General features: G+C 46.0%; 1 protein-coding gene across 4 annotated transcripts in view; it reads left to right on the forward strand.

Moving 5' to 3' along the window:
* SLC38A5 (solute carrier family 38 member 5) overlaps window positions 1–21,860 on the forward strand; it is a 418,440-nt gene that overhangs the window by 220,227 nt on the left and 176,353 nt on the right. For 2 of the 4 annotated variants that reach the window (XM_086940341.1, XM_086940343.1), the window contains one exon: window positions 3,241–3,300. The exons of the other annotated variants lie outside the window; for them this stretch is intronic. The gene's annotated coding sequence lies outside the window, so the exon portion shown is untranslated. The remainder of the gene's footprint in view (window positions 1–3,240; window positions 3,301–21,860) is intronic. 4 annotated transcript variants of the gene reach the window in all.

Consider the following 21,860-nt stretch of genomic DNA (forward strand, 5'->3'; position numbering starts at 1 on the left):
GTACTGTTTCCAACAAAGCGGCAGGCCCGGACGGGATCCCGGGCGACCTGGTAAAAAATAATCCCCCATTTTGGAGCAGACTACTTGCTGCCCTTCTTAATGAGGTTGTGAGGGGGGGGTCTTTCCCTGACTCTTGGAGGGGGGCTGAAGTAGTCCCCATTTTCAAGAAAGGTAGCAGGGAAGACCCAGCTAATTATCGTCCCATCAGTTTGCTGGATTCAACGCAAAAAATAGCGGGGAAAGTGGTACTGGGCAGGATCCTGGAGTGGGTGGAAGAAAATCAGATATTGTCTGATTTCCAAGCGGGTTTTAGATCAGGGACAGGCACTGTCGAGCAGACATTCCGCCTGTTGATGCTCTATTGGAAGGTAGTGGTGCTAGGAGGGGGCAGTTTATATTTAGTCTTCATAGACTTAAAAACTGCCTTCGACCTGGTTCCAAGAGCGTTACTGTGGAAGGTCCTCGACGAGCTAGGTCTACCCCCCTATCTGTTGGCCCTGGTGATAAAATTTCATGAAAACAACTTTGCCCAAATCAGATGGGGTGCCCAGGGCGAAAAAACCCGTGTATTCCAGTAGACAGGGGCGTCCGCCAGGGGTGTGTGCTTGCCCCCACTCTGTTTTCGCTTTATGTTAATGGAGTGGTGGAGCACCTTCTTCAACATCCTGCAGATGCACCATCCCTGGCTGGAAGGAAAATCCCGACGCTCCTGTTTGCGGACGACACCCTTCTGATTTCGAAATCACCAGCAGGCATACAGTCTCTACTTTCCAGCTTTAAGGCCTTTTGCGACACCAAAGGTCTGGCCATAAACATTGGCAAGACCAAATTCCTTGTCCTCAACCCGCCTAAGAAATCTGTTAAACCACCCACTCTTGACTCTGTTACATTAGAACGGGTCAACGAATTCGACTATCTAGGCATACGTCTTTGTGATAGTATGAGCTGGAAGGCCCATCACCAAAAAGTGTTCCTAACCCATAAGAGGGTTGTTGGCGCTTTACTTAAAGAGCAGCGTGCTTCCTCTGTAAAACCCATTGGGGCTCTTCTTGACATCTATAGGGGTAGGGTTGTGAGCGCAGCACTGTATGGTGCTGAACTCTGGGGTACCCAGAGAGTGGATACTCTGGCCCACCTAGAAAATAAATTTCACAAAGATCTGATGAGGCTACCCCAGAGCACCCCCACAATCCCTATCTTGCTGGACGCAGGTACTCGCCCAATCTGCGAGCAAGCTAAATTACGCCCCTTGCTGCTCTGGTCTAGAATCTGGAATGTCCCCGAACTCCACAGCTATGCAGACGCCTTAAAAGATGTACTGTCCTTACCTGGCTGGCATAAGATCGCCTGGCTTCGAGAGGTTAAGAGGGCATTGTACAAGCTTGGTCTAGGAGCTGCATGGGAAAATAAAACAGCACCTCCTAAACAAGAACTGAAGAAGGCTTACTGGTCTTGGGTGGATAACGAGAGACTTGGTAAATCAAATCACCCAAAATCTGTTGCAAATTTTTTAATGGTTAAAGACATCCCCTTCAGAGAACCATACTTGGATTTGATCCACAGCTCACATGACAGGGCATTATATTTTTAATTCAGGGTTGGGGTCCTACCTCTATGTCAGTTTACCTCTACCTGGAAACCTCCACTTCAAACTGTACCGCATTGTCCATTTTGCGAGTTAAAAACTGAATCTGTTGCACACTTCCTATTTGAGTGTCAAGTTTATATGGCCCCCAGACGGAGGTGGTTAAAGCCTCTTTGTAGGAGCCTGGGAACTCGCTCACATCTGGAAGCTATAAGAATACTGCTCTCAGATACAAGACCTTTTTTCGCTATTTGTCTGGCAAAGTTCCTAGGCTGGGCTTGGCGCATAAGATCTGCTAAACAACGGATGATACAGTAGAGTGTCCCTTTTTAATTTTTGTATAAATCTTATGCTTCTCTTCTGTAAATAGGAATGTTTAAATGATAGTATGATTTGTAAAATGCTTTGTTTCAAGTATTGTTTTTATGTTGTCATGTCTTGCTTTTATGATATGTTTCTATATCGAAATAAAGCTTTACTACTCTAAGTAACATCTTAGTCCAACTCCTTCAGAGCAGCGCCAAGAAACCAACCTTGTATACGTGCGCTATACAAGTAAAGTTTAACATAACATATAGTGGGCATTGGGACTTGAAACTAAACTAAATAAACATTTATAGTTGACCAGTTGGTTGGCAGAGTTTGATAGAAATGTCCCTGAAGAAGTGCAGGTGACTAGCATCTGGCCGATGGTGGCTGTTTCAAATCTCCTGCAGTGTATCTGACCCCTGTCAGGCTACAAGCCATCTGTGGAGGATCTGAACGATGGCGGAGAGATTGTGGACAATCTGGAACTATGTTTCATATATTGTGGTCTTGCAGACACGTGGAATCTTTTTTTATGGTGAGCAATTCTCTCTTACATTAAAAACATGATGGGTTTCGCTGCTCTCCTGGAACCCTTGGTGTTTTTGTTAAAAGAAATGGGTGAAAAATATGTGTCCACTTTCTTGCTTCACAAGAAAACGTATCTTCTACTCCCCGAATCTCAACGTGGTGGGCTCAAGTGTGTAAAGTTTACGCGAAGAGCAGCTGTGGCCAAGGATGACAGGATCATGGGGTCCCTTTCATACATTATCAAGAGGTCTGTGCCGCAGGGACTGGACTCGTTACAACCATCTGATGTTTTCAACTCGTGGGATTCTCGATCTATGTTAGATGGTATTTATTATTGTTTCTCTTCGACTGGTTGTTGCTTTGACATGTACTGTTACCTATGGATATGTGTAGATTAAGTGTGGGGACCTCTCCAGACCGTTCCCCGGATCAAATTATCACGATTGAAAATAGCTAAAATAAAATACCTCCCCAATAGAGCGTAAACGAAGTTGTCGAAACGGTAGTAGGGCTCACCGGGCTCTCATGCACACCGTGTGCCTGGTGGTCTTCAGATCTTGTCACCCACGTGATCTAGGCATCAGCCATCCTTGGAAAACCTAGCATTGACAACCTTTTCAAAATGTCTTTATATCCTCCCCTTTCCTTGTGCAGGAGAACCGTGTTTAGCTACAAAGCATCTTCTTTATGCAGCCCTGAGAGGTATCGAGAGCCTGTTGTCAGGGGTAGGGAGGGCTCTGTGGTGGGTACATTATGCTGTTGACATGTTACCTGTTCAGGTGGGCGTCAATCTGAAGAGGTTCCTTTCTCTATTGCAGGTGATTTTTCAAGAGGGGATGGCAGGTGCCCTGTGAAGCTGGCATGCTCGGCTGCCTTCAGTAAGTGCTACTTATTCAACCATTACTGTTCAACACACTGGACTGGCAATGACGTCAGCGAAGCCACCGCATAAAGCAACAAAGCGTGCACATGGGCCCTCCCCTACTAATGCCTCGCTTTTATTAAGTTTGATTAAAATAAACACTTGCTCCTGGTGTGAATTTGGGCTTCTGCTAGTTCGTCATTCATTTTGTTTGGTGCAAAAAAGGGTTGTCAGTTTTGGAAAGCAATTTTGACGTTACAGAAAACATGGAAGGGCTGTTTTCTGTAACCATGCCCAAGCTGTATGACCCTGTGTATGCTGTCGACTTTAGAAGCACAAACAGTTTGTCTCCCCTAAATAGCAAAATTAGACTATAAATCAGAAATCTCATCTGTATAACCTTTGCGCTTGAGAGACGCAAGTACAGCTCTGTAGATCTATGCGCCTGCAGCAGCAAACACTCTCCAACCTGCTGGTCAGAGGTCAACATTAGGCTTGTGCAAAATTTGTGTCATTTCCTTTACAGAAACTGCACGAAATTCCCAAAGAGCTGCGTAAAATTACTCAAAACCAGCAATTCTAGCGAAAAATTCATCTGTGTTCATTTTTCCGATGCAAGGACACATTTTGTGCTAAAAAACGGCGCAAAGTCGCTTTATAACAAACAACTGCTGCTAGCATTGTGTTTTGACATGTTGTTTCTGTGCTTCTGTGATAGGCTTTATACCTGGAATTGAGCTATATAGTATCATTGTGGCTATTTTGCATAAAAAGCATAATGCAGAATGATGAAAATACTCCAGATTCAGTTAAATTAGAGCAGTAGAGTTGGGTGATTGTAACATATGTTGCTTATAGTGTTAGGTAACCACAAGACTGGTAGAAAGGTAAGTTACTTGTTAACTTTTGATAGCTATGCCTATACAACAGAAAACTCTCTTGCTGCGATAGATTGCATAACAGGGAGTCGGGGGATGTGCCAAGTGTCAATTTATAGAGTGTAAGCAATGCAGTGTGTGCAAGATGCCTTGTCTTTGGCATCCTAGTGTGAATTCATAGAGTGACTAGGCCTAGATGACTTACTGGTAACTCCATGACTCTGAGTCCAATCTTCCCTGTTCACTCATTACGAAATGAGGCATTTATGCCTCCACAGACCCCTCTCTGGGTGCTTTTGTTCTTTCACTCTGCCAGAAGGGGGTGAGCTCTTGTTTTGTTCCAGGTGCCTGCTTGCAGCTGTTCCTTTATACTAGTGTGCTCCATCTAACTCTGTCTACAGGTGTCCCCTTTGTTACTAGAAACTGAAGCTGCTTGGGTCCCTCAGTGAGGAGGGCGGACTGAAGCTGAAATCCATATCTGCGGAGACGTAAACTCTGCATGAACCAGGGGGACATATAGAGGGTGTGTGAGGGTGGGACGTTCTTTGAAAGCAGGATTTGTTATGCGAAAAGGTGAGACTTACCTCGTACCCCTAGACTTTTCTTTCACTCTTAAAAAACCAAAAAGGCGCATTGCTGCTGAGGGCAGTAAAAGCATTGACATGGGAGAGCCTCAATAAATGAACCAGTTTTTAGTTGTAGGTGAGCAAGGAAACAGTTCTTTGTTGAAGTAATTTGAGATTTCCTCTCTTTCTCTGTCACTCTCTCTATCTGTATATATATATATATATATATATATATATATATATATATATATATATATATATATATATATATATGATTCACCAAATGCCCTTCAGCTTTTCAGCTTTAGGGATGCACACGACGAGCAAACAAAACCAAACGACTTCATTTTCAGTAAGGAAACTTGCCTCTTTATTCTGGGTAATTATTTGAAGACCTGACGCGTTTCGAGGTTTGAATCCTCTTTTTCAAAGGTCACTGACGAAATGCAGGGCTCGCAGGGAGTTTAGGCATCTCTATGTGCGGTTCGTTTTAAAGTGCTGCCCCCAGTGGGCCTGGCTTAACGCACTTGTTCTTCCCGGCATGCTGGGATCGGTAGTCCCGTCCCGGACAACTCTTTGCTTGCACCAACATTAAAAGTAAAATCATTTTGAAACCCTCAGTGGGCCCCTGAATAATCCGCAAGTTACATTGTCCATTTCTGCTGTGCTGTATATCCCGGCTGGACTCTGTTCCGGCCAGGCAGCCTCCTTCCATTGTGAGGATGGTGCTATCCCTCACGGCGGGGCCGCCGTGCAAAAGAATGATTCACCAAATGCCCTTCAGCTTTAGGGATGCACACGACGAGCAGACAAAACCAAACGGCTTCAAAATCAACTCTGCTTCCAAGCTAAGTGGTCGCTCCCCTGCTGCTGAGGTATCGTTTGTGCAGCGCTTACGCTCTAACCTGGTCTGCTTTTAATAATTACTGCCTGCTGTGTGTCCTCATTACCGCTGCGTGCTGGAACTGCCGCTTTGCCCATTTAAGTGCTGAATTTACCGATTTGCCCATTTACAGTGCGATACTGCTAGCGTGACTCTGTTGCATATTGTGTTTTCATCTCGCCGCTTTAACTCATTAGCATTTTGTTCCGTAGCGTGACACTATTGTAGTATTTGCGTTTCCCCCCTAGCGCTCCTGCCGCCCTGACCCCCCCACCATCCATTTATGGCCAATGCCCCCACGCGCAGCGTCCACGCGCTACGTACACGCCGAAGGTGCGCCAAAGGTAAGCCCGTCTACGCCCGTCCGCGCCTGGACCGCGCCCAGCGCCAGACCCCCTGCCCCTCGCGCTCCCCAGCCCTCCCGCATTACCTATGATGCCGCCACCCTCCGAGCCCTTGACCCCGGTCGCGCCCCCAACTGCGTCCAAGCCGCTCCTGGACACACCCATGGCCCTTTCTCCTGCTACTCCTGCAAATTCAGCGGCACCGACAACATCTCTGCTACGACCACACCACAGATTCCCGACCCCAACCACCTACAATGCATCCTTCTCAACACCCGCTCGGTCCACAGACACGCCATTGACCTATGGAACCTACTAGACACCATCTCTCCAGACGTCGCCTTCCTTACGGAAACATGGATGAATGCTTCCTCCGCACCAGACATCACCATTGCCATCCCTGAAGACTATAAGATCACCCGCAAAGACCGTACCAGCCACACAGGAGGAGGAATCGCTATCGTCCATAAGAAATCTATCCGCATCTCAACCAGCTCTGACGCCAACCTCGCCAACTCCGAACACCTTCACTTCCAGATCCACATCGACCCCAAAACTACACTCAGAGGCACCCTCCTCTACAGACCACCAGGACCCCGCGCAAAATTCAGTGAAGACATCACAGACTTCATCTCTCCACACGCGCTCCCCTCCAAAGACTATATTCTTCTGGGAGACCTCAACTTTCACCTCGAAAAGATAAACGACCACAACACCGCCACCCTCGTGGACAACCTCGCCAACCTCTGACTTAAACAACTAGTCACCTCCCCCACCCATATCGCAGGTCACACACTCGACCCCATCTTCACTTCCAGCAATCATGTCTCCTTCAGCCACACTACGAATCTCCTATGGACCGACCACAGCTGCGTTCACTTCACCTACAACAAGCCGAAACCCATCAACCACTCCCAACCTACCCTGCAAAGAAACTGGAACAAAATCACCACGGACCAAATCTCCGCATCGCTCCTTCGAAACTCCCCAGCCCTCTCTTCTAACGCCAACGAAGCCGCCGCCAACCTCACCCTATGGTTATCCAACACCGCCGACACCTTAGCTCCACTGAAAAAACGTCAAAGTAAACCTGGCAACAAGAAAACCTCATGGTTCAACGATGATCTCAAGAAGTCCAAGAAACTCTGCCGCTCCCTTGAAAAGGCCTGGAAAAAAGACCCAACCACCAGCACCAAGGACGCCTTCAAAAGCGCCACCCGCACTCACCACCAACTGATCCGAAAAGCCAAGAAAACAGCATTCAAGGATCGACTTGACAACAACGCCCACAACAGCAAGGAACTTTTCAACATCGTCAAGGAATTTTCCAATCCCTCGGCCAACTCCAACGACATCACCCCCTCTCAAACCCTCTGCGACTCCCTCGCCTCTTTTTTCCACAACAAGATTGCAGACATCCACAACAGCTTTGACAACCAACCCGGAAACCAACCCACCCTACCATCTGCTGACCATCTTCCCCCCGTGAATACCCTTAACGCCTGGAACCCAATCTCCACTGAGGACACCATCCGCCTGATGAATTCCATCCACTCAGGATCCCCCACAGACCCATGCCCTCACCACATCTTCAACAAAGCAGACTCCGTCATAGCACCGCACCTCCGTGACGTCATCAACTGCTCCTTCAACTCCGCTACCTTCCCAGAAGACTGGAAACACGCTGAACTCACCGCCCTTCTGAAAAAACCAACAGCGGACCCCACCGAACTCAAAAATTACCGCCCCATCTCGCTTCTCCCATTCCCGGCCAAAGTCATCGAAAAAGCCGTCAACAACCAGCTCGCCGCCTTCCTCGAAGCCAACAAATCCCTCGACCCCTCACAATCTGGCTTCCGAGCAAAACACAGCACTGAGACCGCCCTCATCGCAGCAACAGACGACATTCGAACTCTACTGGACAATGGAGACACAGTCGCCCTCATCCTCCTCGACCTCTCTGCAGCATTCGATACAGTCTGCCACAGCACCCTTCTACAACGCCTCAACAACATCGGAATCCAAGGAAAAGCACTTGAATGGATCACATCGTTCCTCACCGGAAGAACCCAGAGAGTCCGCCTTCCTCCATTCAAGTCCGAGGCCTCTGAAGTCATCTGCGGCGTACCTCAAGGATCCTCACTCAGTCCCACCCTCTTCAACATATACATGAGCCCCCTCGCGGCCATCGCACGCCAACACAACCTCAACATCATCTCTTACGCGGACGACACTCAACTGATCCTTTCTCTCACCAATGACCCCAGCACCGCCAAAACTAACCTACACGAAGGAATGAAAGAAGTTGCCGAATGGATGAAACAAAGCCGTCTGAAACTGAACTCAGACAAAACAGAAGTCCTCATCTTAGGCACATCCCCCTCTGCTTGGGACGACTCCTGGTGGCCGGAAGCCCTCGGAAAAGCACCCATCCCGACAGACCACGCACGGAACCTTGGCGTCATCCTGGATTCTTCACTCTCAATGAGCAAACAAGTCAGCGCTGTATCCTCTTCCTGCTTCAACATTCTTCGCATGCTCAGAAAAACATTTCGCTGGATCCCCTCCGAAACAAGGAAAACAGTCACCCACGCCCTGGTCACGAGCCGACTGGACTACGGAAACACCCTCTACGCAGGTACCACCGCTAAACTCCAGAAGAAACTCCAACGAATCCAAAACGCATCAGCCAGGCTCATATTAGACATCCCACGCAACGAACACATCTCTGGTCACCTTAAAGACCTCCACTGGCTACCCGTCAATAAGAGGATCACTTTCCGTCTGCTCACCCACGCACACAAATCACTCTACAACATCGGACCAGATTGCCTCAACTCTCGACTGTCCTTCTACACCCCCTCACGCCAACTACGTTCCTCCAACCAAGCCCTCGCCACTGTACCTCGCATCAACAAGACCACCATGGGAGGCAGATCCTTTTCATACCTGGCTGCTAAAACATGGAACTCACTCCCCGCTTACCTTCGCCTCACCCAGAACCACCTAGCGTTCAGAAAGCAGCTTAAAACGTGGATATTTGACAAATAATCCTCCTCCCCTTCCTAAGCGCCTTGAAACCCTATGGGTATGTAGTGCGCTATACAAATGTTATGACTTGACTTGACTTGACTCAGTAAGGAAACTCGCTTCTTTATTCTGGGTAATTATTTGAAGACCTCATAGTGAAACCCTCAGTGGGCCCCTGAATAGTCCGCAAGTTACATTGTCCATTTCTGCTGTGCTGCATATCCCGCTGGACTCTGTTCCGGCCAGGCAGCCTCCTTCCATTGTGAGGATGGTGCTGTTTGGGGTCAAAATTTGGTGCAGCGGGAACTGAGCTGGGACCATTCCTCAGCCCAGCCCCTCCAAGGTAGCCCCTTGAAAGAACAGGCTCAAATGTCCCTGCTTGAGACAACACACCAAGAGATCCTAGCACATAGGGAAGAAACGCGCCAAGGCAGTCGGAAATCGCAGGCTGCGATGAGAAAAATACAGGGAGTGGTGCGAAAGCTTTCAAGGCTTGTGCCACCACAGGGGACAGAGTATCAAATCTGGAAGAGTGGGTGGTGGCAACTGAAACCGAGATGGCAGAGGCTGTATCCAAGGTCGATGCTCAATGTTTCCAAGTGATAGATATCCAGTGGAAGCTGGAGGAGATGGAAAATAGGCTTCGAAGAAAAAACCTGAGAGTCTTAGGTATTCCGGAGGGAGTGGAAGGATCAAACATCAGAGCCTATATCATAAAACTTTTCCAGCAAGCCTTCCCTGAGCTGTCTAGTTGGGATTGGCAGAAGGAGCTACAAAGAGTGCACCGCACCCCTTTTAAATTAAGAAGGAACGCTAAGGAAGGGGACAAACCCCGTGCGGGGCTGATATTTCTGGGCAATTTTGTACTAAGGCAGGCGATAGCGGAGAGGGCAAGACCGGATGCCAGGAGGAACTGTGATGGGGTGTCGTTTTTTGTCCGCCCAGACTTTTGCCACGTGACCGTGAAAAGACGCTGGCGTCTTAGGGGGTTGATAAAGCCCTTTCAAGACAGGAAACTACCGGCTTATTTGATAAATCCTGCCCAGTTAAAAATCATCAATGAAGGAAAAACAATATACTTTGCATCGGAAGTCAAGACCAAGGAGTATCTTGATAGCCTGGGCAAATAGACACAGGCAATAGATTCACCTCTTGGGGGTTATCCAGTATGGCATAAATGAGAAAAAACGGGTTGAAATAGGCCTCAAATGCGTGGATATTCTTTCTGTTTTTCCTTTTCTTGTTATATGGGCTCTCTGGTACTAAAGAAGAGTTCTTATGCTGTCCTCACCGCATAAAACTGCACGTTCATCACATGCACAGACAAGATCTGTGCGCCTCACTGAGTGGGGAGGGGATTGGTGAGTAGGGGGGTGAGGTCGAGGGGTGGCGGGGAGGTGGGGGTGGAGGGGTGTGAAAAGTTGAAAAACAAAAAAGGGAGTTTAAAATGCATCACATTGGTTTTGAATGTATTCGGACACGGGGAGCAGATGATAATTACTAATAGACGTAAGGTACAGGGCATTCTGATATGTCAAATTAAAAGCCAGGATGTCAGACATTAAAATCTGTACAGTAAATGTGGGGGGGGCTAAATGACTGGAGGAAAAGACAAAGATTGGCCCACTTTGTTAAATTTAATAAAATCGATGTTCTTTGTCTCCAGGAGACGCACCTCCCCTGGGCAAAGAGGAACCTTCTGTCGTTAAATGGGTTCGACTTGGCTGTCTGTTCATCGCAATCCTCAATGATCAGAGGGGTAGCCATTTTGGTTAGGAAGTCTCTTGGAGGTGTTAAAAGGGTGAAGGCAGACAGTTGTGGCAGATGGGTGATAGCAGAACTTGAATTGGGCTTTACCCTATGCGTGATATATGGATCAAATGGTGACGACCCAGAGATTTTCGATTTTCTGGAGATTGAATTAGCTGGCTGGTTGACACCGGTAATAATATGTAGAGATTTAAATATCTCAGCTAACTGGGGCAAAAATGTAAAGTATGTTGGTCGGAAGCCCTGGGTTTTTAGGGCGATTAAAGCACTGATGGAATCACTGGGTTTAGTGGACATTTGGGGTACTAAGGAGCCCCAAAACCCTGGTTTTACTTATTTTTCAAACCCAGCCCAGAAACATTCAAAGTTGGACTATCTGTTTATTTCCTCTTCCAAAATCAATAGAGTTGTCATATCTAAGCTACCGAGGGTGCACTCAGATCACAATCCCTTGTTAATTATATATCAAAGGATGTGTGGTGAAAGGGCGAGATCTCCATGGTCCTTTGAGAGGAGATTATTGGAGGGTGCTAGAGTTGTTACCCATATTAAGAGCTGGTCTGATGACTTTTTCTCTGCCAATAGGTATAGCTCATCCCGCAATATAGTATGGGATTCTTTTAAAGCGGCCTTGAGAGGTGAAACTATTAGTTTTTCAGCGAAATTGAGGAAAGAGGACAGGTTGGCAGAATCTCAATTATTAGATAGGCTTACTATTATTGAAGAAGAGCATGTTAAGGCTATCACTACGGGCGGGGATGCTAGCAGTAGTCATAATGCGCTTACGGCCATTAAGGCAGACCATCAGAAAATTATAACTCAGAAGGCGATTGGGGAATACCAGGCTACAAGAACTAATCGGTATGAAACTGGAGAACACGCCGGTAGAGGCCTGGCTCTCCGTCTTAAGCAAGAGCAGTCTAAAAATGTAATCTCGAAGATAGTTGAAAGGGGTAGGGAATATACAGAAGTAAAAGAGATTCTACAGGTGTTTAGAGACTTTTATCAGAGACTATATGATGAGGAGACAAGAGATGGAGGACAGCAGGCAGATATAGGTGATACAGGTCCACGCCTTGAAGCCTCAATTCAGGAAGAACTTGATAGGGATATCTCCGAATTGGAAGTAAAGACTGCCCTTCAAGAGCTAGCTTCAGGGAAGGCCGCCGACCCGACGGCATTCCCTTGGAAGTATATAAACGCATTGAATCAGAAATTATTGTTTTGCTGGTAGATCTTTTTAATGGAATTGTTTGCACTGGGCTGACCCCGGATTCGTGGAAAGAGACGAACATCATTATATTCCATAAAACAGGAAAACCTAGTGAGAATCCGGGGTCTTACCGACCAATCTCTGGGCTCTGAGGTTGGGCAGGATTATTGGCGGCCTCGTCTCCCCTTGGCAGCATGGGTTTGTCCCCGGCCGTGGCACGACGGATCATACCAGTAGAGCAATTGCTCTATTTGACGCCCATGCTTCCACGGGAGACGGGATGGCCATGATCCTGCTCAACGCAGAGAAAGCTTTCGATCTGGTGGTCTGGAGCTTTCTCTGGGGGGTTTTGGCAGGAAGAGGATTTGGGCAGAAAACTATTAGAGCGCTCAGAGCGATGTATCAAGGCCCAGTCGCTAGAGTTACGGTCATGGGCGAGAAATCGGATCTGAGCTCTATAAAGAGGGGAACCCGTCAAGGGTGCCCATGCTCCCCGATTCTTTTCTCTCTTTATATTGATCCGCTTATTCAGGCTATCTTAGGGTGTCCTAGACTAAGACCAGTGGTTATTAATGGGTTCGAGAACAAGATTCTAGCATATGCGGATGATCTTGCTGTATTTTCCTCTGATCCCCAACAGGCAAGGATTATCCTGACAAAACAATTTGGTGCTAGTTCGGGGTACTTATTAAATGAAGCAAAGACACAAGATATGTGGATGCCGCTGTATATTTAGGGGTTACCATTAATGCCGCAGTCGAGAAGATAGTGGAAGGAAATTATGTACCACTCATTAAATCAATAGAGACCGATTTGAGAAGATGGCACGGGCTACATCTCTCTTTGATTGGAAGGGTAAATGCTGTCAAGATGACGATGTTCCCTAAGATATTATATCTCTTCCGGGCCATACCACTATTTTTGGAGGAGAAAATAATTTCGAACCTAGAATCTATATTTATTAAATTTATTTGGCAATTTGGGAAGGTAAGGCGTTCCACAAACCTTTTGTCTCTCCCAAGAGAAAGGAGTGGATTAGCGTTGCCTAATCTAAGACTATATCATTGGACATGCCTCTTGACCCAAATGACAGTGCTCTTCATGCCAGCGGCTTCCCATAATAACTTAAGCCCCGAAGTTCAGCAGCCCCCTTCTATATTTGAGCTATTGCTAGGTAGAAAGGCAATGGGCTTGTTGCTTTGTGAGGTAGATCGAAGATTTTATAAAAAAGCATGGTATAAGATTATTGACGGTGTTTGGAGGGTTTGGAAGGCCTGTAGAAACCTGTGTAACATCCCAAAATCAATCCATATATTCATATCTATAATGCTAGCCTTTTTTCAGGGTTAGGTGCAGGAGGGACCTTAAAAGTTTGGAATGGGCTGGGCATCAAGACATTGTGGGAATTAATGGATGGAGAAGGGGATTATAAGCTTCGAGGCTTTACAAAACGGTTTCGGAATCCCAAGTAATCATTGGTTTGTTTATGTCCAACTGGCTCGTTCCTTGAAGGCTATAAAACCAATGCCTCCTCCCGATAACAGCCCCCTTCTAGAAGCTGTGACGAGTGGTTGTAAAAAAATCAAGATCCTTTATAACATTCTTATCCTAGAGATCCAAGACGATGTCGACAAGACTGAGGTAGCTTGGTCTAGAAAACTGGGAAATCCAGATACAGATGTTGACTTGGCCCTGTTATTGAATAAAAAGATCTTTAGAGCCACAAATTTAAGAGCCCAGCATTATAAAACGTTTTTTTAATCTGTATTATACACCAGCGAAATTATTCGCATGGGGGGTTAGAGCAGATGACACGTGCCCAAGATGTGGGGATGGACAAGCTGATTTAGTGCATATGTTTTCCAACTGCAGACTCCTGACCCCAGTAAAGAATGAGATTGAAACATTTTGGGAGGGGCTGCTAGGTCATAAGATCGATCTATCCCCTACCCTGATGATCTTGGGCACAGACTCTAATTTAAATCTGGGGAAAGAGGAAGAAGCTTTGGTGTTTATATCCGTGGCTGTGCTCAGGATTTTGATTTCAGCAGGTTGGAAGGATGTTGTGGCACCTTCCTTTCAAATGTGGCTCTCTAGGCTTCTTGGAATTCATAACATTGAAACTTGTCTGTACGAACGAAAGGGGTTGAAAACGCGGGATTTTGGAAGAAGGTTTTGTGCCCCGGTTACAAATTGGAGGCAGACCAAGCTAAGCGCTTGAGACGCATCGTTGCACTTTACCTGTTTTTTTTATCATTAGGTTTTAGCTAAGTCTTGCTATACGAACTGTGAATAAGTTGACTTAGGCCCTGTACAACTCACTGTCGGAGGTTTTATGCACCTTTTTGTACAATTTGCAGAAAATATTTACTCATTGAACCTTTTGTATCATCTGTAGAAAATATTTATTCATCAAGCTTGTTGATCATTCTATGTTTTTATGTCCGGACTAATTCATTATTGTTTTTTATCTCTGTGATGCATTTTGATTCCCAATAAAAAAAAAAAGAGAGTGACCGGAACGCCAGCCAATGGTAAGCAATGGTCAGGCTCTGAGGCCCTCTGTGTTCTTTGTAAGCCACAACATGCCTCGTGGCAGTCAATGCAAGCGCCGTCCAGTAGGCTCGACAATTACAAGTTAGGGGTCCCTACTTTCCGAGTCAAAGGAGTGTCCCACAGTGTAGTGCATCCGATGTAGTGACCTATACCTTCCGAGCAGGCTCGGTGGTGCAGGCAGGGTGCGTAAGATGTTGTCTCTGGAGCCTTGTTTAGGGTCAGGGCTGTGCTGCGGCCCTTCCTGCCTGTGGGAATCTACGGCGGCCGCAGCGGGTTCCTGGAAGAGTTTAAATTTAGAAACCCTGTTGCCAGGCCCGAGGTCTGCGAGCAGGCTCCCTTGGAGTCCATCCCGTGTTTGGATGGAGCAGCCGCGCCCCGCTGCCGCCTGGGGCGAGTACGTGCGCTCCTCCGGGCCAGGAATGGCAGATGTTAACCCCATCCGCTGCTAGGCGCTGCAGGGTGCAGAGCTGTGCTATACTCATCTTGTCATCAATTCATTCATTAACAGCACAGCCCAAGTGAGATATTCGCAGCTTTGATGAAAGGCGAAAATATTACTTTTTGGTGCATATTTGTGGAGAAAAGGCATTTGAGCAAACACAGCAATACATATTACTTTTATTAGCGTCTAGGAACCATTTCATGGCTAGGAAGCGCTTTTATAACCCCTGAGTCATAACTGTGGAATAAAATGGCGGGACTTTGACTTTTAAATAAAACTGAAGTGCCATCTATCTTTCCAGACATCGCTAATAATGCTATGCGGTGCACGGTTATTGGGGAGAAGTTTTGGCATTGCCAAGAAGTGACACGGTCTGATTACACTCTTTTGCAGGGCAGTGGATGCTGGTTACAGATTCCTCAGCGCCTCACAGTTGAACTCTGTCGGTGCATCTTTGACCTGTCCTGTGATTCTTTTGGCATCTTTTGTTAATCAGTATGTTGTGATGTTTGAGTCTCTTATTGTGCGTTGTTTAAGATGTCATTGCGCTTGGTTCTGACGTCATCAATCTGTCATGTCATTACACGTTATCTTTCTAGTTCGTGACATCCTCATGCTTTGATGTCATTACTACAAGGTATTTGTGATGTTGTCAGACTGTTGCCTTGTCAAAATGTGTTTTGGTTTTGTGAACTCTGTTGTAACGCCACCATCATCACCTTTATGGCCCTTATGATAGCGCCATATTTGTGATGTCATCAAGTTTAGCTGTTTTTCCCCAGTGTGAGGTGTGATTTCATCAGAATCTGTTACATTGTCATTCCGCTGTTTTGTGATGTTGATAGCGTCTTTTGGAGTGTTGCACAGCCTTCGAAATCTGTGATGTCACAGATCTATTTGGTGATGTGACGTCATCAGACTTGCTTTAAAGTTCTGGGTTCTGCTGTGAGGTCACCATCCTCTCTCGCTATGCCCGCCAGCAGTCTTGCAGTGCTGCCTATCCCTAGTGAGGGACATTAGTTCTCTTATCATTTCTTTGCTCTCGCTTCATTTTGTCGCAGTCGTGTGTCGAGAGATGTTGTAATGTGAAGCTTATGACCTAGTCAAGCTCTGTTGTGATGCTCTCAATCTCTTGTGATGCTGTTGGGCTCTCTTCTGGTGCTGTCATGCTTTTTTGAGATGCCGCCATGCTGTATTTTGAGGCATCAAGCTCCCTTGTAATGTCTTTGTGCTCTCTTTTAATACTACTGAACTCTCTTCTGGTGATTTTGTGCTCTCATGTGATGCCATCAAGGGTTCTTCTAATTCCTTTTCGCATTCTTGTGATGCTTTTGAACTTTCTTTCTTTTAGGGCCGCCAAGCTCTTTTTTGGGGGGAGGGGGTATATTCTCATTAAGATGAAAACTAATAGCAGTAATTTACAGACTGTTTTATGAGTAAATATCTGATGAAAGAATCTCACAATTTCCCCTTTTGTGTGGTTCACGTCACTTAGCAACTTCCAAGTGGAACAACTACCTATTAAGCAAATTTTCTATGGAGCCGTCAATGTGTTCCATCAGTTAGACATGGTTGTTTCACATGACACCTGAAGCCTGTCATGCGTATCCTTCAGTTTCTCCAGATTCTCCAGAGCGTAGGTCAGTGCAGACAGTAATCATACACATTCCTCGAGCTGCAACCATTCATCCAGATCCTTTCGCCAGAGCGTGTAGACGGAGCCCCAGCTCGGATCCAGTGGATGGGAGTCCCATCGAGCTCTCTAGCAAGGACGTGGAGATGTAATGTATAAAGCTCCCTTGTTGATGCAAAGTATTGTATTGAGCTCCCTTGTGAAGTATTGAGCCCCCTTGTTGATGCCCCTGATCCCTTGTAAAGTATTGAGTTCCCTTGTAAAATATTGGGCTCCCTTGCGAAGTATTGAGCTCCCTTGCGAAGTATTGAGCTCCCTTGTGAAGTATTGAGCTCCCTTGTGAAGTATTGAGCTCCCTTGTGAAGTATTGGGCTCCCTTGTGAAGTATTGAGCTGTCTTGTTGATGCTTCTGATCCCTTGTAAACTATTGAGCTCCCTTGTGAAGTATTGAGCTATCTTGTGAAGTACTGAGCTCCCTTGTGAAGTATTGGACTCCCTTGTGAAGTATTGAGCTCCCTTGTGAAGTATTGAGGTCCCTTGTGAAGTATTGAGCTCCCTTGTGAAGTATTGAGCTCCCTTGTGAAGTTTTGAGCTCCCTTGTGAAATATTGCGCTGCCCTCTGAAGTATTGCGCTGCCCTGTGAAGTATTGAGCTGTCTTGTGAAGTATTGAGCTGTCTTGTGAAGTGTTGAGCTCCCTTGTGAAGTGTTGAGCTCCCTTGTGAAGTGTTGAGTTCCCTTGTGAAGTATTGAACTCCCTTGCGAAGCAATTTGAACACTTGATTACCCTATCTTTCAGGAATGCCATGTGCCTGATGTATGGAAAATGGCACAAGTAATACCCCTGAAAAAAAAAGCTAATATACATATTTCCCAGCTACAAAACCTCCGTCCTATCTCTCTCCTCCCCTTCTGCGGGAAGGTTGTGGAGAAGATAGTAAATAGCCAACATATGAAATTTGTTGAGGAGAACTCTCTTCTCCATTCTACGCAGTCAGGGTTCAGAGCAGGCCACTCTACTGAGTCGTGGGCACTATTCTCCACAGAATGTTGGAGACAACTCGCAGATGAGGGGCAGACAGCAGCGTTGGTGTTATTAGATCTCAGTGCAGCTTTTGACACCGTGCTGCACTCAACACTGCTGTCTCGCCTCTCAGACCTGGGAGTAGATGGGCCAGCCCTGAAATGGATAGTATCCTTTTTAGAAAACAGAAGTTTCCAGGTACACTGCCCTCCTCACAAATCATCTCTCCACAAACTGAGACATGGGGTTCCACAGGGCTCAAGTTTGAGCCCCACGCTATTTAATCTTTATATGGAGCCGCTAGCCCACATTGTGGAAACTTTTGGTGTGAATATCGTCACATATGCTGACGATACCCAACTAATAATTAAACTCACCCACAATCAGGCAGAGGATGCCATCAATTTTTCCAACTGCATGCGTTCTGTGGCAGGGTGGATGCACAACAATTGCTACGCTTTAATGGCGAGAAAACAGAAGTGTTGATAGTTGGTAAATCCCCCTCTGCCTGGTCGCAGGCTTGGTGGCCATCAGAATTGGGCCCGTTTCCCCACCCTGCAAACTCGGTTAAAAATTTAGGAATATGGCTAGATGCAGAGCTTTCCTTTAAGCAACAAATTAGCAAAATTACGGGTAAATGTTTCGGAATCCTAAAAACTCTCCGTAAAGTTTTAGATCTTCTCCCCATCAGTGCCATGAAGACACTCATCCATGCCCTGGTTACTCCGCACTTGGATTACGGCAATGCTCTTCTTTTAGGACTAAGCAGAAAATGCCTACATCAATTACAGTGTGTCCAAAATGCCGCGGCCCGCCTGGTATTGAACCTCCCTCGCAGGGCCTCTGGTAAAACAGCACTACGAAAACTTCATTGGCTCCCTATTGAGGAGCGCATTAAGTTTAAAGCTCTTTGCTTTGCCCATCGCATTACCCAGGGTAAAGGGCCTAGCTATCTACGCAACCTTTTGACCATCCACCGCCCCACCAGGAACCTCAGATCCGCTGGAGTGATGCTGTTTCAGCTCCCTCGCGTACGTAAGACCAGGATGGGAGGTAGCTCCTTTCGCTTTCTTGCAAGTAAGCACTGGAACAATCTCCCGTTAGACTTACGCATGGAGCCCTCAGAAACAAGATTTAGACTCAAACTTAAAACTTTCTTTTTTCCAAAGCAATAATGGTTTTTGTAGCCCTGGACCCTTAAGGGCCCCTGACCTCGGCCTCTTCGGGATACTGTAGCATTTCTTAGCGCGGGACACACTGTCATTAGTGTAACCAGGCGCTCTATAAGTGTTTTTATTATTATTATTATTATAAGTATTGGCTTCACTTGTGAAGTATTGAGCTGTCTTGCGAAGTATTGAGCTGTCTTGCGAAGTATTGAGCTGTCTTGCGAAGTTTTGCGCTGCCCTGTGAAGTATTGCGCTGCCCTGTGAAGTATTGCGCTGCCCTGTGAAGTATTGAGCTGTCTTGTTGATGCAGCTGATCCCTTTTAAAGTATTGAGTTCCCTTGTGAAATATTGAGCTATCTTGTGAAGTACTGAGCTCCCTTGTGAAGTATTGGACTCCCTTGTGAAGTATTGAGCTCCCTTGTGAAGTATTGAGGTCCCTTGTGAAGTATTGAGCTCCCTTGTGAAGTATTGAGCTCCCTTGTGAAGTTTTGAGCTCCCTTGTGAAATATTGCGCTGCCCTCTGAAGTATTGCGCTGCCCTGTGAAGTATTGAGCTGTCTTGTGAAGTATTGAGCTGTCTTGTGAAGTGTTGAGCTCCCTTGTGAAGTGTTGAGCTCCCTTGTGAAGTGTTGAGTTCCCTTGTGAAGTATTGAACTCCCTTGCGAAGCAATTTGAACACTTGATTACCCTATCTTTCAGGAATGCCATGTGCCTGATGTATGGAAAATGGCACAAGTAATACCCCTGAAAAAAAAAGCTAATATACATATTTCCCAGCTACAAAACCTCCGTCCTATCTCTCTCCTCCCCTTCTGCGGGAAGGTTGTGGAGAAGATAGTAAATAGCCAACATATGAAATTTGTTGAGGAGAACTCTCTTCTCCATTCTACGCAGTCAGGGTTCAGAGCAGGCCACTCTACTGAGTCGTGGGCACTATTCTCCACAGAATGTTGGAGACAACTCGCAGATGAGGGGCAGACAGCAGCGTTGGTGTTATTAGATCTCAGTGCAGCTTTTGACACCGTGCTGCACTCAACACTGCTGTCTCGCCTCTCAGACCTGGGAGTAGATGGGCCAGCCCTGAAATGGATAGTATCCTTTTTAGAAAACAGAAGTTTCCAGGTACACTGCCCTCCTCACAAATCATCTCTCCACAAACTGAGACATGGGGTTCCACAGGGCTCAAGTTTGAGCCCCACGCTATTTAATCTTTATATGGAGCCGCTAGCCCACATTGTGGAAACTTTTGGTGTGAATATCGTCACATATGCTGACGATACCCAACTAATAATTAAACTCACCCACAATCAGGCAGAGGATGCCATCAATTTTTCCAACTGCATGCGTTCTGTGGCAGGGTGGATGCACAACAATTGCTACGCTTTAATGGCGAGAAAACAGAAGTGTTGATAGTTGGTAAATCCCCCTCTGCCTGGTCGCAGGCTTGGTGGCCATCAGAATTGGGCCCGTTTCCCCACCCTGCAAACTCGGTTAAAAATTTAGGAATATGGCTAGATGCAGAGCTTTCCTTTAAGCAACAAATTAGCAAAATTACGGGTAAATGTTTCGGAATCCTAAAAACTCTCCGTAAAGTTTTAGATCTTCTCCCCATCAGTGCCATGAAGACACTCATCCATGCCCTGGTTACTCCGCACTTGGATTACGGCAATGCTCTTCTTTTAGGACTAAGCAGAAAATGCCTACATCAATTACAGTGTGTCCAAAATGCCGCGGCCCGCCTGGTATTGAACCTCCCTCGCAGGGCCTCTGGTAAAACAGCACTACGAAAACTTCATTGGCTCCCTATTGAGGAGCGCATTAAGTTTAAAGCTCTTTGCTTTGCCCATCGCATTGCCCAGGGTAAAGGGCCTAGCTATCTACGCAACCTTTTGACCATCCACCGCCCCACCAGGAACCTCAGATCCGCTGGAGTGATGCTGTTTCAGCTCCCTCGCGTACGTAAGACCAGGATGGGAGGTAGCTCCTTTCGCTTTCTTGCAAGTAAGCACTGGAACAATCTCCCGTTAGACTTACGCATGGAGCCCTCAGAAACAAGATTTAGACTCAAACTTAAAACTTTCTTTTTTCCAAAGCAATAATGGTTTTTGTAGCCCTGGACCCTTAAGGGCCCCTGACCTCGGCCTCTTCGGGATACTGTAGCATTTCTTAGCGCGGGACACACTGTCATTAGTGTAACCAAATGGGTGAGAGGGCCTCCAAAGGAGTTTGTTTTCAGTATCAACTTTGCTTATTCTGGATGAATTGAATATAGGTAAGTGAATTATCCTAAAAATAACTTAATTTAAATAAATCAAATGGCTAAAGCTGACTAGACATAACGATACTTAACATTGACACAAATGTTAACATAAAAACAAATAGACATGTGTATATGCAAAAAATAGATTTTATCAAAATTTATATTGGCAGGGAAAAATTACAATAAACCAAAATGAAACACACAGGGATACAAGACAGATGCTAAGAAAATTAATCAAAATCTCTGTAAGGCCTGTGGCAAGCTTATCCAGAAGTAAGGGATGGAGAAATTTCCTTTCGGATTAAGCAGAAGTCGACGTTTCGGTCTCTGCAGTCAACTCAATGAGACCATCATCAGGACAAAATTGAAACAAAATATTGTAACTCCCTAGTGAAAGATAGAGTAAAACAATTTCAGTACAACTAAAAAGGCCATAGTCCATTAATTCTTATTGCATTATACACACTAAACCACACAATGAGTGAACTCATTAAGCACAGAAAAACCACATTATGACAATACTTTTGCAAATTACAGGACATACATTAATACAGGACTTTAGCACAATATAAAACATGTATATTTGCAGTTCAAGTACATGCGATTCGTGACTGTATCAACATTACTGCTGCCTTCAGAAATCAATAAATGTTAAGAAATCCGACAACAATAAATGAGAAATCAGATGTTGGAAATTTTGGCGACCATAAGTAGTTCTAATATATGCAATTGATTTATATGTCAGTTTTATTTCGAATACCTGGACTCAAACGATGTTTATGATGCAAATACCAACATTTAAACTTCAGCG

The sequence above is a fragment of the Lissotriton vulgaris genome, chromosome 10, assembly GCF_964263255.1.
Source record: "Lissotriton vulgaris chromosome 10, aLisVul1.2, whole genome shotgun sequence".
In the NCBI taxonomy this organism is placed as follows: Eukaryota; Metazoa; Chordata; class Amphibia; order Caudata; family Salamandridae; genus Lissotriton; species Lissotriton vulgaris.